The sequence below is a fragment of the Petaurus breviceps genome, unplaced genomic scaffold (assembly GCF_028583685.1).
Source record: "Petaurus breviceps papuanus isolate PSGF00001 unplaced genomic scaffold, PetGlider_PUasm1.0 685, whole genome shotgun sequence".
Lineage (NCBI taxonomy): Eukaryota > Metazoa > Chordata > Mammalia > Diprotodontia > Petauridae > Petaurus > Petaurus breviceps.
The window spans coordinates 3,636,132-3,651,620 of record NW_027186455.1 but is presented as its reverse complement, the minus strand read 5'-3'; the positions used below and the strand labels follow the sequence as shown (position 1 = coordinate 3,651,620).

The window sequence follows — 15,489 nt, the reverse complement described above, 5'->3', positions numbered from 1 at the left end:
ACTAATTTCCATAAGAAAGGAGACACCACCAACCAGATACAGTGAAATGAATCACAGCAGTCATAGACTGAACTATGAAACTGGGTGCCTTCTTCAGGAGGCCATATTAATAAGACAGGTGGGGACTCAAGACACAGCTATGTTATCTTTCTTTTCCTTAGGAAAGAGTGTACAAAGAAAACGATTTTCCTGGGACCTGCCTTGACTCTAGTATTCTTCTCACCCCCTAACTGAAGAAGTCCAGGGGAAGTTCAAATTTCCCCTGGCAGTATGAATATCAAATAACTACCAATTCCCCAGGAGTTTTCCCCTTCAGGAGGAGATCAGCACCCAGCACCTGGTCCCCAGGCTCCTAGCTCCAATATGCGTTCAATAAAGCTGGCTTCCTTACTATCATCTTGTATGCCCTGGGTTTCCTTGTGTTGCACAATAGATTATCAAAAATTAGTTAACCTGTATTGAGACACTACCCTATTGTCCTGAGGGGTACCCTGTCCTGTCCTGAGGGGTACCACCAAGACAGAAAAGTGGGTTTGCAGGAGACTTTACATACTCTGAAGGATGAGAGAGTCAGGAAACCCTCTTATTGGTCTACTGTAGCTCTAAAGTGGGAACTAGGATGCTTAGGTCATTTTTCTCTCTTAGTAAGTTCTTTGCTATATGATGTCATTCTAGCACCTTAACCTCAAATATTCAATATGAGCACTGAAAAGAGGAAAGGAATGGTGTTATTCATAGGATCATAGATTTAGAGCTGGACTTTAGAGCTGGACTTCAAAGTACATCTAGTCCAACCCTCTCATTTTACAGATAAGGAAACTGAGGACCAGGGAGATTAAGTGATTTGCTTAAGGTAACACAGTGGGCATTTTGGGATTTGAACTCAGGTCCTCTGATTTCAAATCCAGCACACTTTCCATTACAGGCAGAACTCATTTTACTGCACTTTGCAGATACTGCATTTTGTTTTGTTTTACAAAATTGAAGGTTTGTGGCCTAGCAATATGAGATCTCAAACTATATTATAAATCAGTAATCATTAAAATTGTCTGGAACTGGTTAAGAAATAGATTGGTGGATCAGTGGAATAGATTAGGTACACAAGACATAGTAGTAAATGACCATAGTAACCTTGTATTTGATAAACCCTAGCCTCTGGGATAAGAAGTCACTATTTGACAAAAAAAATTATGGGAAAACTGGAAAACAATATGGCAGAAACTTGGTATAGACCAATATCTTATACCATATACCAAGATAAAATCAAAATAGGTACATGATTTAGACATAAAGAGTGATACCAGAAAAAAAATTAGAAGAGCAAGAAATAGTCTACCTGTCAAATCTTTGGAGAAAGGAAGAACTTATGGCCAAACAAGATAGAGAGTATTATGAAAGGCAAAATAGACAATTTTGATTATATTAAATGAAAAGATTTTTGCACAAACAAAACTAATGCAACCAAGATGAAAAGGAAAGCAGAAAGCTGGGAAACAATCTTTACAGCAAGTGTCTCTGATAAAGACTTCATTTCTCAAATATATAGAAAACTGAGGCAAATTTAGAAGAAAACAAGCTATTCCCCAATTGATAAATGGTCAAATCAGGCAAATCAGATGAAGAAATCAAAGCTATCTGTAGGCATATGAAGAAGTGCTCTAAATCATTTTTGATTAGAGAAATGCAAATTAAAACAACTGTGAGGTACCACCTCAGACCAATCAGATTGGCTAATGTGACAAAAAAGGAAAATAATAGCTGCTGGAGAAGATGTGAGAAAATTGGGATACTAATGCACTGTTGGTGGAGTTATGAAGTAATCCAGCCATTCTGAAGAGCATTTGGAAACACCAAACATTTGGACAATTAAACTGTGATTTGATTTGATTTGATCCAGCAATACCTCTACTAGATCTGTATCCCAAAGAAATCATAAAAAAGGGAAAAGGATCTGCATGTACAAAATATTTATAGCAGCTCTTTTTGTGATGACAAAAAACTGGAAACTGAAGAGATACCCATCAATTGAGGGAATGGTTGAACAAGTTGTGGTATGTGAATATAATGGAATACTATTTTGCAGTGAGAGATGATGAGCAGGCAGATTTCAGAAAAACCTGGAAAGAGTTGTATGGACTGATGCAAATTGAAATGAGCAGAACTAGGAAAACATTGTACACAGTAACAGCAATATTGTATGATGATCACTAAGAATGACTTAGCTCTTCTCAACAATACAATGATCCAAGACAATTTCAAAGGACTCAGGGTGGAAAATGCTATCCACACCCAGAGAAAAAATTGATGGAGTCTGAATGAAGATTGAAGCCTACTATTTTCACTTTTTTTCATGTTTTTTTCCTTTTGATTTGTTTCATTTTTCATAAGTGTTTGGAAATTTATTTTACATGATTGCATGTATATAACCCATGTCAAATTACTTGCCATTTCAGGAAAAGGGGAGGGGAGAGAGGGAAGGAAAAATGTGGAAGTCAAAATATTATAAAAATGAATACTAAAAATTTTCTTTACATGTAATTGGAAAAAATAAAACACAATTTTAAAAAAATGAGAGGAGCACCTATCAAAAAAGATTGAAAGTTTGTGAGCAATTCTTTCAGGGCCATTTTTCCAACAGCAAGTGCTTATATCATGTCTCTGTGTAAGATTCTGGTAATTTTCATAATACTTTAAGCTTTTTCATTATTATTATATCTGTCATGGTGATCTGTGATTAGTGATCTTTGCTGTTACTATTGTAATTGTTTTGGGGTACCCAGAATACCTGTCCATGTAAGATAATAAACTTAATCAATAAATATCGTGTGTGCGTTCTGACAGTTCCACCAAGTAGCTATTCCCCTGTCCCTCTCCTTGGGTTTCCCTATTCCCTGAGACACAACAATATTAAAGAATATTACATAAACTTGTTTGATAAAGCAGCAGCAGGGTTTGAGAGGATTGACTCCAATTCTAAAAGAAGTTCTGCAATGGGTAAAAACATTATCAAATAGCATCGCATACTCCTGAGAAGTCTTTTGTGAAAGAAAGAGGCAAATTCATTGATGTCTTTTTTTTTTTTTGCCTTTTGGAGGGCAATTAGGGTTAAGTAACTTGCCCAAGGTTACATGGCTAGTTTTTTTGTGTGGGTGTTAAGCGTCTGAGGCTGGAACTGAACTGTGGTCCTCCTGACTCCGGGGCTGGCGCTTTACTTACTGTCCCACCTAGCTGCCCATTGATGTCTTATTTTAAGAAATTTCCACAGCCAGTCAGTAGCCATCAACATCAAGGCAAGACCCTTCCGCAGCAAAAAGATTACAACTTGCTGAAGGCTTAGATGATGGTTAGCATTTTTTTTTTACCAATAAAGTATTTTTAATTAAGGTATGCACATTTTTAAGATATGAAACTATTGCACACTTAATAGACTACAATATAGTGCAAACATAAGTTTTATATACACTGGGAAACCAAAAAATTCATATGACTCACTTTATTGTGATAATTCCCTTTATTGTAGTGGTCTGAATTGAATTGTCAATATCTCCATGGTATGCCTGTATACTATTCTACTTCATATTCATATAGGACCAATAATTTGAGAAGGTGAAGAATCATGCATCGGAATTGAAACAACTCTGATTTCAGTTTCTTCACCTGTAAAATGAGGGTGTTGGACAAGATGGTTTCTGTGGTCCCTCTCTAGATCATTGATCCTATCATCCTATGATTTGTCAACTTGCATCGAACAAATTAGTAATGATAGTTGAAAACTTTAAAATTCATTGTTGGAGAGAAGTGATAATTTTAAAAAGAAAGAAAAAAAAGAAAGCAAATAAAACATTAAAAATACACAGAAGAGGGGAGGCCAGGTGGCGCAGTGAGTAAGAGCACTGGCCCCGGAGTCGGGAGACCCAGGATCGATTCTGGCCTCAGATACTTGGCACCCACATGAAATAACTGGCCGTGTAACCTTGAGCAAGTTACTTAACCCCAATTGCTTATAAAAAAGAAAAGAAAAGAAAATACACAGAAGAGAGCAGAAGGAAGATCAGAAGGAGAAACTAAGAATCAGAACAATGTGATAAATATCATTGGGGTCCATATATATTGGGGAGTGGTGGTGGAAAATGATCCTTATCCCGATTTACACTCACACCATCAAGTTGTTTACCCAGAAAGTACCTCTCCCCACCAGAGTCCTAGGAGTATCCATGAGGAGTTGTGGGTATCTTTTCTCATGCTATCAGCCCAAGCTCCCATCCTAGGGTTTTTTAATTTCCCAGTATTGATCACCACTTATTGTGTCCTCAATAAGGAGATCATTGATTAGTGTCCTCCATAGTTTAGCCATTTATTATCAATTAGCTTTCAGAAAAGACTATTTATTGAGAAGGTGTAGCAAGAATAGAAGCTATAAAGCATTTCCTCTCAATAGCAGGGGCACAATCTTCACTCTTCTGCATTGGTCCTTGGGAAGAATAGGCTCAAACTTAAGTCAATTGTCGCAAAGTATTTCATCCACCAAGTTCTCAAGTGAATGTGGCAGAGCCAATGGATTTGGTTGTTCTTTTGCTTTCAGAACCCAGGATCTTAGTGTCAATGCACTGCTGAGCTGGGTCAAGTAGGTCAGTCTTCATGGCTTTGTGGTTTGATTCACCTAGATCAGTTAGCAGACAGAAATAGTTACAGAATACATATGCACGCTCTGAAGTGTAATGCTTGGATCCAGTATTCTGTATCCTCAAACTTCTTTGGAAGTAAGCTCCCAAAATATTCATGCTCCCAGGACTGGGTCCTCCTGGGGCAGTATCACTGTCACACTGGGTTAAATTTAACATGTACTTTTTAAAAAGCTGTACATGGGGGGCAGGCAGGTAGCACAGCGAGTAAGAGCACCAGCTCTACTGTCGGGATGACTTGTGGATCTAATCTGGGCTCACTTAGCACCCACCCAGAAACACCTGGCCATGTAACTTTGAGCAAGCTACTTAACCCCAATTGCTTAAAAAATAAAGCTGTACATAATAGAGGTTCATGATATCATATACAGTATTTTTGGTATATAGAAATGTTGTTTGTCAATGTTTATCAAATTTTTTAAAAGAAAGTTTTTAAAAGAAAAGGTTAGAAGGACTATTACAGAGAGTAGAGATCAAGATGCCATGACTGTGCAGCACATGAACCATATTAGGCTGAGCCAAGTGATCAGGGAATCACTGAATGCTAAGTTATCATTGTTGCCTACATGCCAAGAACCCAGCTACTCAGATCTGGCCCAGTCAATCAGGGAGGTAGAAGCATGACTTATGGAAAAACAGACAGTAGACAGAGGCTATGAAAAGTGGTTCTGTACTGGTCTCTAAGTAACCTTTTTAGTTGTGGAACAGATATATGTCTTTTTAGAGTCTAACACCAACAAGAGAAACTTCTCTGTAGAAGTTTGAGCCAGGACTTTGACTTGTTTGACTGTTGTTCAGAGTCATTCTTCCCAGAGGGTCAAATAGACTCGGGTTCAGAAGGCAAGACTGCCAACTTGGGAATGGTACCCTAAGAGCCCAAGCTCTTAGGCAGTATTGGGCTACAACTATGGGCAAGATGATCAGAAGCATACTACGTATACCTGAGAGTACGATGTTAGTATATTAGTGCCAGGAGCTTCTACAAGCCTCAAAATAATGAACTTTTTTTGCAGAAATCTTTCCCATGTCCTTCTACCTATACTCACAGGACACAATGCGGCAATGATTGTGAGAACTGAAGATATAGAGTGTCTTGTGCTAGAAAGTGGATCCCCAGGGATGACTGTATCTCAGTTGTTCTATGAAGAATATGTCTGAGGCATATATTTCTCAAGAAGGAGTTATCTCTTTATATGGCCAAGACTGCACATGCAGAAGGCAGATCATAGAACTGTATTGCACCTCTGTTTGGAGACTTAAAGATCACTCCCTAGAAGTTGTTGTTCATCCTTGATTTTCTTTAAGTGAGGCAGAGTTGCACAAAGTTATCAACCTCACTCTCTCTTGCAGGGTTATCAAAGTCTAGTAGCAAGACAAAAATCAGGATGACTGGGGATGACCTGGGATACAGTGATTGATCTTGACCTCTTCAATGTCTGACCAAGATCTAAGCACCCCACACTGCCTACTTCAGCTGCCTTCATGGCTGTTGGAACAAACAGTTCTCATCTACCCCTTCTGCCAGGGGGATGTTGTCACATGCTTGGGGTAGACCTAACTCACTGATGGGCTTGAGGCCTGTTGATTACCCTCAACTTGATTTAGCCTGTCTGCTGAGACAGTTGTATCAGTGTGGCTTCCGTGCATGCTACAGTTTCTTGGAGCCATAGGTGAGAGTTGGGTAAAAGGTGGACACCAAAGGTGAATAAGTAGCCCTGAAAAGGAGTTGGTAGGCTCTTACACCAGATGAGCTAGTGTTCCCTGAACATCTCATACACCCCATACACAACTCTCACTTCCCCATAAGTATATTGGTCAGGGAGGAAGTGGGTCTGGAAAGCAACTTCTTAAGGTCCCTTGGATGATGTATGAGACGTCACTGGGTGTGGACTTTGAAGCTAAAGGTAAGAGAAGGATGGAAATACAGTTGCATAGTAGCAACAGGGAAGTCTTTGACGGACAGCGCTAAACAAAAATTTTTTCTGCTTCTCTAGTAGTAGAAAGCAGGAGGTATGGCAAGTATGGAAGTCAGCTACATCCTAGCATTAGTATAAGTGAAAGAGTTTCTGTTCAACAAACTAATAAGTGAATAACGTGAAAAGTCTTAAGTGTTAAGATTTCTACAATCATTTGAAGTAGGGAGAAGAATTTCAGCTCCTCTTCTGTCCCGAATTTCAGCTCCTCTTCTGTCCCTGGTGATGGCAATTGACTTATTTCTCTCCCTTCTAGATTCTTGTGGGAATCAGATTTAAATTTTGCGTTAAATATTTGAATTTTTGTTTCACACTGCAAGAGAAGCCAGTGGAGTGAGAACTGAGGTGGTGGTCACTTCTGAAATATATGTATTTGTTGCTTCAATTTAATACCCTTTTAAAAATGCAATTAAACTGCTTACTGAGATAATATTCTTTTAATCAGAGCCTTCTGATTGACATAAATCTGAATAGGAAAAAGAAGGGAGTGGTTAACTGGGATTGGGGCAGTAAAATGAATCGATTATACTCAGATAACATAAAGACCTAGGGAAAGGGGATGGGGCATTATGATCATTGGCAGCTACTCCTGACCATAGTCTTACCTGTTCATAATGGACCAAAAATGATGAAAAGAACATACCACTCACCCTCGTTAGAGTAAATAGTAGAGAATTTATGGGCATCAGGAAGAAAGTAGACACCACAGCCCTGGAATGTCAAGATCTGGACAATATTTTCAGTGTTTTGGCATTGATTGGGTCCAGTTGCAACATCTTCACAGTACTATCGGTAGCAAGCAGGGACTCGGTACCTTAGCACCCCGACAATCCGTGTCTTTTGTACAGAAGCTTACTAGGGAAAAGAGAACAATGCTAACAAAGCATAGTGAGAAACTCCAGCTTGGAAACAGATCCAGAGGAGCTTGGTTTTGAAGATTCACCATTGCCCAAAGCTTGTAAGGATCATCTGAGGAAGAAACTCAGCCTCATGCCTGGTATGTCTTCAGTGCATGAATGAGAAGCAGCAGAAATGTACCCAAGGTTCAATGAGCACAATTCACCTCCCTGACTCCCAATCTTTTTGAGATCACTCCTAGAAAATCATCCTCTCAGAGAGGGAGGAAGAGAAGAATCTGGGGAAAGAATGATTAGTCAACGATAGGATCCAAGAATCCCATAGACTGTATATTTTACCCACAGAGGTGATGCAGAAGAGTCAGGAGGACATCTGCAGGACATCAGATCTTGAGCAAAAGAACTAAGATGGACTCACTATGCCATGAGATCAAAATGCCCAGGATTGTTTTCTGGAGAGATAGTGGTTTTCAGTATTGTCTCTATGGTAGAGAGAAGACTTATATTCAACTGTCCAATGAGATTTTATCAATGTCAGTGTGTGCTCCAAGGGACTTCTGAGGACTCCTGTCTGAGAAGCAGGTTGGTGTAACAAATACAGGGCTACAGTTGGAGTCAGAAAGACCTGAATCCTCAGATACTTATCAGCAGTGAGACATTGGGCAAATCATTTAACCTCTCTTTTTCTTATTTTCCACATTTGGAAAATGGGGATACTAACAGCACCTATCTCATAGGGTTATTATAAAGATCCAATAAGATAATACATGTAAGATACTTTGTAAACCTTAAAGCTCCCTAAAAGTGTTAATTTTTTTCAAAACATTCATGGGAAAGATTCATGGATCACTTGTAGGTATTTAATCTGGATGAACTCCCTGTATTTGGGAAGACACTGAAAAAGGACAAGGGTATACCATTGAAAGTATTAAATGGGCTCAAAGTTATTATTCTAAAACTATTAACTGAGTTGCTAGTTCTGCTGGGCCTCTGGCAAACACAAAGGTCACCCAGTATCTTAGCCAAGATCATAATAAGATCATGATATTAGAATTGTAAGGGTCCTAAGAGGCCACAAAGTCCAACCCTCTCATTTTACAGATTAAGAAAGTGAATCGGGGTGGCTAGGTGGCACAGTGAATAGAGCACTGGCCCTGGAGTCAGGAGGACCTGAATTCAAATCCGGCCTCAGACACTTAACACAAAAACTAGCCATGTGACCTCGGGCAAGTCACTTAACCCCAATTCCCCCCCCCCAAAAAAGCAAAAAAAAAAAAAGATTGACAAAGAATTTAGGGGCGGCTAGGTGGTGCAGTGAATAGAACACCAGTCCTGGGGTTGGGAGGACCTGAGTTCAAATCCGGCCTTAGACACTTAACACAAAAACTAGCCTTGTGACCTTGGGCAAGTCACTTAACCCCAATTGCCCTATCTTCCCCCCCTCCAAAAAAATAGCAAAAAAAAAAGAATTCAAAAGGGGCGGCTAGGTGGCGCAGTGAATAGAACACTAGCCCTGGAGTCAGGAGGACCTGGGTTCAGATCCGGCCTCAGACACTTAACACACATACACACACACACACACACACATACACACACACACAAAACCTAGCCATGTGACCTTGGGCAAGTCACTTAACCCCAACTGCCCTCCAAAAAGAAAAAAAAAGTGAATCCCAGAGAAGTTAAATGACTTGTTCAGGGTGGCACAGCTATTAGTATCTTAGGGGGGACCTGAACCCAGGCCTTCTAGTCTCCAATTCCAATACTCTATCCACTGTACCATACTACCTCTAGGAGAAGAGTGCTCACCCTGAGAAGACAGAAGCACTTGCCACTTGGCTGCATCTGAAAAATTATTGATCGCTGAAGATATTTCTGTAATATGGTACCTATGATCAGATTTGTGAACAATTCTGTTATCATTGCAAAGGCTATCTACTATCTTACACTTTGATATGTGGTTGAAACAAACCATAAAAAGCAGGATTGGAAGGAGCAGTCCACCCTGGATCTTCTGTTAGGATAAGAAAAAGAATTAGGTTTATTAGGACTTGGTTATCTGCCTCATAGCAATAGTTGACTTCTAATATGGTCATAGGGTAAGTCACTTAACCTGTCTGGGCCTCAGTTAGCTCTTTCGTAAAATGAGGGGGTTGGGTTTGTTGGCCTCTAAGTTCTTTTCCAACTCTACATCTCTGGTCCTATGATCCTTTTGTATTACACATGTATTATGACACCAGCCTTCAGGGGTTGGGATAGTTTTGTACCAGGAGAAAAAATGACCATTAGGTCATTTGCCTCTTACATTTGCCTTCAGTCAGTCAGTCAATAAACATTTACTAAGCACCTATGTGTACATATTCTCTTCCAGGCACTGTGATAAGTACTGCAGTTACAAAGAAAGGCAAAAGACAATCCCTGTCCTCGAGAAGCTCACCATCTAATGGAAGAGACAACATGCAAACCACTATGTAGGAACAAGCTATATACAGGTTAAATTAATAGAAGATACTAGAATTAAGAGGAAAGACTTCCTGTTATAAGTGGTATTTTAGCTGGGATGTGAAAGATTCCAAGGAAGCCAGGAAGTGGAGATGAAGAGGGGGAACATTCTAGGCATGGGGGACAGCCAGTGAAATGCCCAGAGTTGGGAGATGTCTGAGGGACAAAACGGAGGCCAGTGTCACTGGATCAGAGTCCTGGTGAAGGATAAGGTATGAGAAGACTGGAAGTGGTGTGGAGCAGGAGAGGGATATGGGGAGTTAGTTATAAAGGCCTTTGGACAACAGAAGATTTCATATTTTATCTTGGAGGAGACAAGGATTCAGTGAGGCACTTTTTCCATCTATAGATTGGAATAAATAGCCTTGAAGGGAATTATCACTGAAAAGTTTCAAGACTTTGTGCATAGACCTTAATTTCAAGTACAGACATATAACAGTCCACTGATACATATCCTGGCAAATGCGAGGTGGGAAGAAACTCCGGCTAATTCTGAGTTCAGCATGTTTTACTGGCCAAGGAGAACTACTATGGAAGGAACGCTATCTATCAGGTCCCTGGTGATCCCACAGAGGAAGGTGTTGAATCAGGTGATCTGTGGCACATAGGGTTACTAAAATACGATATCATGGCTATGAGTTTGGGACTTACACTGGAGCGTGTGCCATTTTGTGGGTTTAAATCATATTTCCTGTCCAGAATTGAATATGGACTATTGTCAGAGAGTTCAGTCATAGGATAAAGTTTAGTGAGTAGTGATATTGGTGAAAACAAAGGGGTGAGACCCTTGAGACATTAGCTATGCCTTCCCTTTGGGCACACTGTTGTTGAGGGAGTGGCAGGAGTTGGCACTCTGCCATGGAATGCTGCATTAGACTACAAGTGATCTCCAGGGATCTGTGTTTGGCACTATGCCGGTGAACGATTTCATCAATGAATTAGATAAAGGGATGGATGGTACACTCATCAAATATACAGATGATACGAAAGTGGGATTGATAGCTAACCCACTGGATGAGTTAGAATTCAAAAAGACCTTGAAAGGTTAGTACATGGGGCCAAAGGGAAGACGGTTTGGTGAAGTTAACATGTGGACATTCCAGTATATGCTGCTCAAGTTCACACAAGTAGTAGAGTCTGGATTTGAATCTAGGTCCTCAGGAAATGGCAAATCCTTTCAGTATCTTTGCCAAGAAAATGCCAAATAGGGTCATAAAAGATTGGACATGACTGAAACAGCCGAACAACCACAAACCTCCAAATACAGCATTCTTTCCTATGAGTGGGACCCCTTGCCCTTGAAATATTCCCTAATGAGAGAGCACTTGAACTGCAACCCAAGAAATGTTTGTTCTTGGAATTGTTTCCTTTCATAGTCTTTGATTAAGACAATAAACACTAAATGCTCTCTCCTGCCTAGAAGTCAGATATAGGGGAGAGGGCCGTGCAGACAGAGGGGGGAGATGGGGGTTGGGCCAGTATTAGATTCATTCTCTCCTCCCCTAGGGAAAATCTGTAAGGTAACAATCTGTCTTGATCAATAGTGATGTCACCACTGACAACATTATAACTTCATTTCTTTCTTCTTGGATGAGTCTAGCAGAGTTTGACTCCAAGGCAATCTAGGGGAGATGTCCTTTGCTTCTTGCCCTAAGCATGGATGTTAGGCAGAATGGATTCTGTGATGGGCTTGAAGAACATCAGAAATTATGGACTCCTTTCCTTAGAAAGCCAGTGGGGGGAATTAATTTACCTAACTCTGAGCAGCCAGGATCTCTTCCCTCCCTTTTCAACCATGTTAAATCCAGTGCCCTGGGCGCCATCTCCTGACTGGAATCTTGTAAGCACAGAGAGAAGAGAAAACAAGTCCCGACCAATCACCCAGACTCTTGTCTATCTTGTGAAGCCCCTCTTGGCCACTCTTGACTTCCAGTTTCCTTTCCTCTATTTTTTTTCCCTCCTCTTATCTCATTCTCTTTTTCTTGGAGTCAGTTCTCTCTTATTAGCTGTATTACACTAGACAAGACATTTCACCTTTGGGGCTTCAATTTTCTTATATGGAAGCAATTTTCTTATATGGAAAATGGTTATGTGCACCATCTGCTTCCTAGGTGGTTGTTTGGAAAGCACTTTGGAAACCTTAAACCACTATATAAATCTGTAATACTAGTAATATTTATTAGACCTATGATTTTATTGGTATTGGGAACTTTGGGATGAGGAAATATCCCCTACCAATATAGGTGGCACCTTCCTGTAACTTGTCCTGGAGAGTAGCACTGAGAGTTTAAGGGACTTGCCCAGGGTCACACAGCCAATGTGTCAGAGATGGGACTTAAACCTAGGTGTTCTTGGCACTGAATATATCCATTATACCACACTACCTCTCCTGTTGTTATTATTTTCAATGGGTTTGATGATTCCTCCTAGGATCCTATGAATCTCCCTGAATAGGACTGAGGTAAAACTATCAAGTAGATAAATAGATACTGTATTTTAAATCAGACACCTGGAAAACTCAATTGAAGTAACATTGCCAGATTGCAGTGGGTTGTGTTGGTTGCTTTTGCTGAATAGTTTTTGTTGTTTTGTTTTAATCTTTGTTACAAGGAAAAGCTCATTAGGTAGGAAAGATGGAAGCATGTATTTAGAAATTAATCTGATATGAAAAAAGAAACTAGTTTCTTTTTAAACTTAAAAAAAATTCTTTTTTAAACTTTTTATTGATCTTTTGGAGGGGGGAAGCCAGGGCAGTTGGGGTTAAGTGACTTGCCCAAGGTCACACAGCTAGTTGTATGTTAAATATCTGAAGCTGGATTTGAACTCAGGTCCTCCTGACTCCAGTGCCCATGCTCTATTCACTGCACCATCTAACTGCCCCTTTAAACTTTTTAAAACTCCCAAATCTTCCATTCAATTCAATAAATGTTTTAGTAAATGCTTGCTGTGTGCAAGGCCAGATGAAAAAAACCCATTTCCTGTGCTCGAGGACCTTGTAATCCAGTAGAGTGATAAGAAACATATAAAGATGACACAAGTTAGAATATGAAGTCCATAGAAGAGACCTAATAGCATCTTACATCTGTGAAGCGTAATCACAGACATAGAACAAGCCCCACATACTCGGGAGTCACTTGCTATCCGCAAGGTGTCTGGGGCTAATCAGAGTTATGCAAATGGGGCTCAAGCCCCCATCCAGGAATTCTCTGCCAACAGACCAGGAATCATAATCAGTCAAAGTGCAAAGTTTTTCATTAGGATAGGCCCTTGTTTCCTCTATCAAGTCCTAAGTAAAATCCCACCTTTCCTGATCTCTCTTCATGCTAGTGCCTTGCCTTTATCAATTCTGTCCCATTTCTCCTGTCCATAGCTTGTTTGTACAGGGTTATTTTCATGTCATCTGCATTAGACTGAAAGAATAGGGTCTGGTTTTTTCCTTTTTCTTTTTAATTCCCAGTCCTTAGCGTAGTGCTTGGAACATGCTGGGCATTTACCAAATGTTGCTGACTGTGGACACCAAGGAGTATAATCTCCCACAAATTTCCCAGGCTATCAGTGGGAGAGGGAGAGGGAACACTAATAACTCTGAACTTGGAGATTTCTTCAATGAGAGTATTATCAATCTATTGTAAGACTTCTCAGCTAAAAGGTGCCTACAGCTAATCAATACATTTTCAGGTCCTAGGATAATTGAGCCCATAACTACAGCTGCAGCCCTTGGGACAGAAAAGATGGCTATTCCCTGCTGCCCAACCCGCCTCCCCCCCGCCCCATGCAACTTTCCTCTTTGGGAATTTTCTCACTACTACTCTCTTCTTTTTTAGGTTGGGATGATTAAATTCCTTTCCACTCCTATCATGCTTCTGGCAGCTACCTCCAGAGCTATGCAAATCATCCTAGAATTTCAATAAGCCTCAAAAAGGTCTTTAGTAACACTGATACTTCTTTTAGGTTTTTTTGTTGTTCAGTCATGTCCAACTCTTCATAACCCCATTTGGGGTTTTCTTGGCAAATTACTGGAGTGGTTTGTCATTTCCTTCTCCAGCTCATTTTTACAGAGGAGGAAACTGAGACAAACAGGGTTAAGTGACTTGCCCAGGGTCACACAGCTGTCTGAGACCAGATTTGAGCTCACATCTTCCTGACTCTAGGCCAGTGCTCTATCCATTGTGCCACCTGGCTGCCCTATCTATTTTTTCCAAGGTTATGTTCTTGCTTACACAAAGCTGCAAGAGACCTTGTATATCATCTAATCCAACCCCTCTCATTTGACAGTTGATAAAACTTGGGCCCAGAGAAAAGGCTGAACTTGCCCAAGCTCACTCAGTAAGGGCAGAGCTTGAACTTGAATCTGGGCCTTCTGACTTGAGCAAGACATTTTTCCATTCTCCCCTTGTGGTCTCATCCGTGCTTCATAACCATCTAGGGAGGGATACAGGAAAGGGATTATTGTACTAATTTTATAGATAAGGAAACTGAGGTCCAGAGGAAAAAGAAGGGAAACTGTAAATTACAGAGCTAGTCAGTACCTGAGCTGGGGATGGAGGCAAGGCTCTTAGGCTTCTGGTGCAATGCTCTCCAGACAAGGTCATCTACCTTGCTGCTTTCAACCTTCAAAAGCCATTGGAATGACTCTCTAATGGTGGAAGTCCTGGTACCATGACATGCAATGAGCAAGGTACTTGGGGGAGAAGAGGGACATATTCCCTTTTCATAAGATACTGGCTTTTTGTGGGGCTAAGAGAACAGTGAAAGGTTCAGAATGTCCAAGACCTCTGTTTTCTAGTGGATTCCCTCATTTTCTGGAAGTCCTGCCTCAAGAACATGGCAATAAGTTGCCTCTTGCCTATCTCTAAGCACAAGTCTGACTCCATTGTCACCAATGAAATTCTTTGGGTTGCAAGACTCACAACTGAAAAAAAAAATGGTCATGGTTGTCTTATGAAATGCTTAATTAATGCTTGTTGAACGAAACTGAATCAAATGAAGTTGAATGATTCTATCCCAAAGCTCCTGGGTCCTGTTTAGTACTGACATTCTACACTCCAGACTGGCAGGAAAGAAAGCAGCCTTGTAAATTGTCTTAGTAGCAGTTCAGCTTAGCGGTGACTATCAGTGAGACACCTTGTCTGGACATAAAGACTAGGTTTTCAGCTGACTGGCAAGGGTGGATTCTGGTTGATCAAAAGACATCTGTGGCGTGGGGTTAAGGGGAGTGGGTGTTTGCTGGTCTGAAGAAACCCAGGTCTCCTAACAGTTGAACTTTTTATTCTTTGGGTTTTAGAGGAAGTGAAGGGTTTAGTTTTATCATGAAAATTAACCTCTGAATGCCTGAAGAGTCACTAAATTGTGACTCTTTGATTCAGTGATGTCATTCCTAGGCCTATACTCCAAAGAATTGAGAGAGAGAGAGAAAGAAAGAGGGAGGGAGAGAGAGAGAGAGAGAGAGAGAGAGAGAGAGAGAGAGAGAGAGAG

The 15,489-nt window shown here is 40.5% G+C and overlaps 1 protein-coding gene across 4 annotated transcripts in view; it reads left to right on the top strand.

The window, feature by feature from the left end:
* Positions 1–11,068: 11,068 nt before the first annotated feature.
* The window catches only part of BRD8 (bromodomain containing 8), an 85,519-nt gene continuing 81,098 nt past the window's right edge, over positions 11,069–15,489 (top strand). For all 4 annotated transcript variants that reach the window (XM_069104289.1, XM_069104288.1, XM_069104287.1 and 1 more), the window contains exon 1: positions 11,069–11,072. The gene's annotated coding sequence lies outside the window, so the exon portion shown is untranslated. The remainder of the gene's footprint in view (positions 11,073–15,489) is intronic.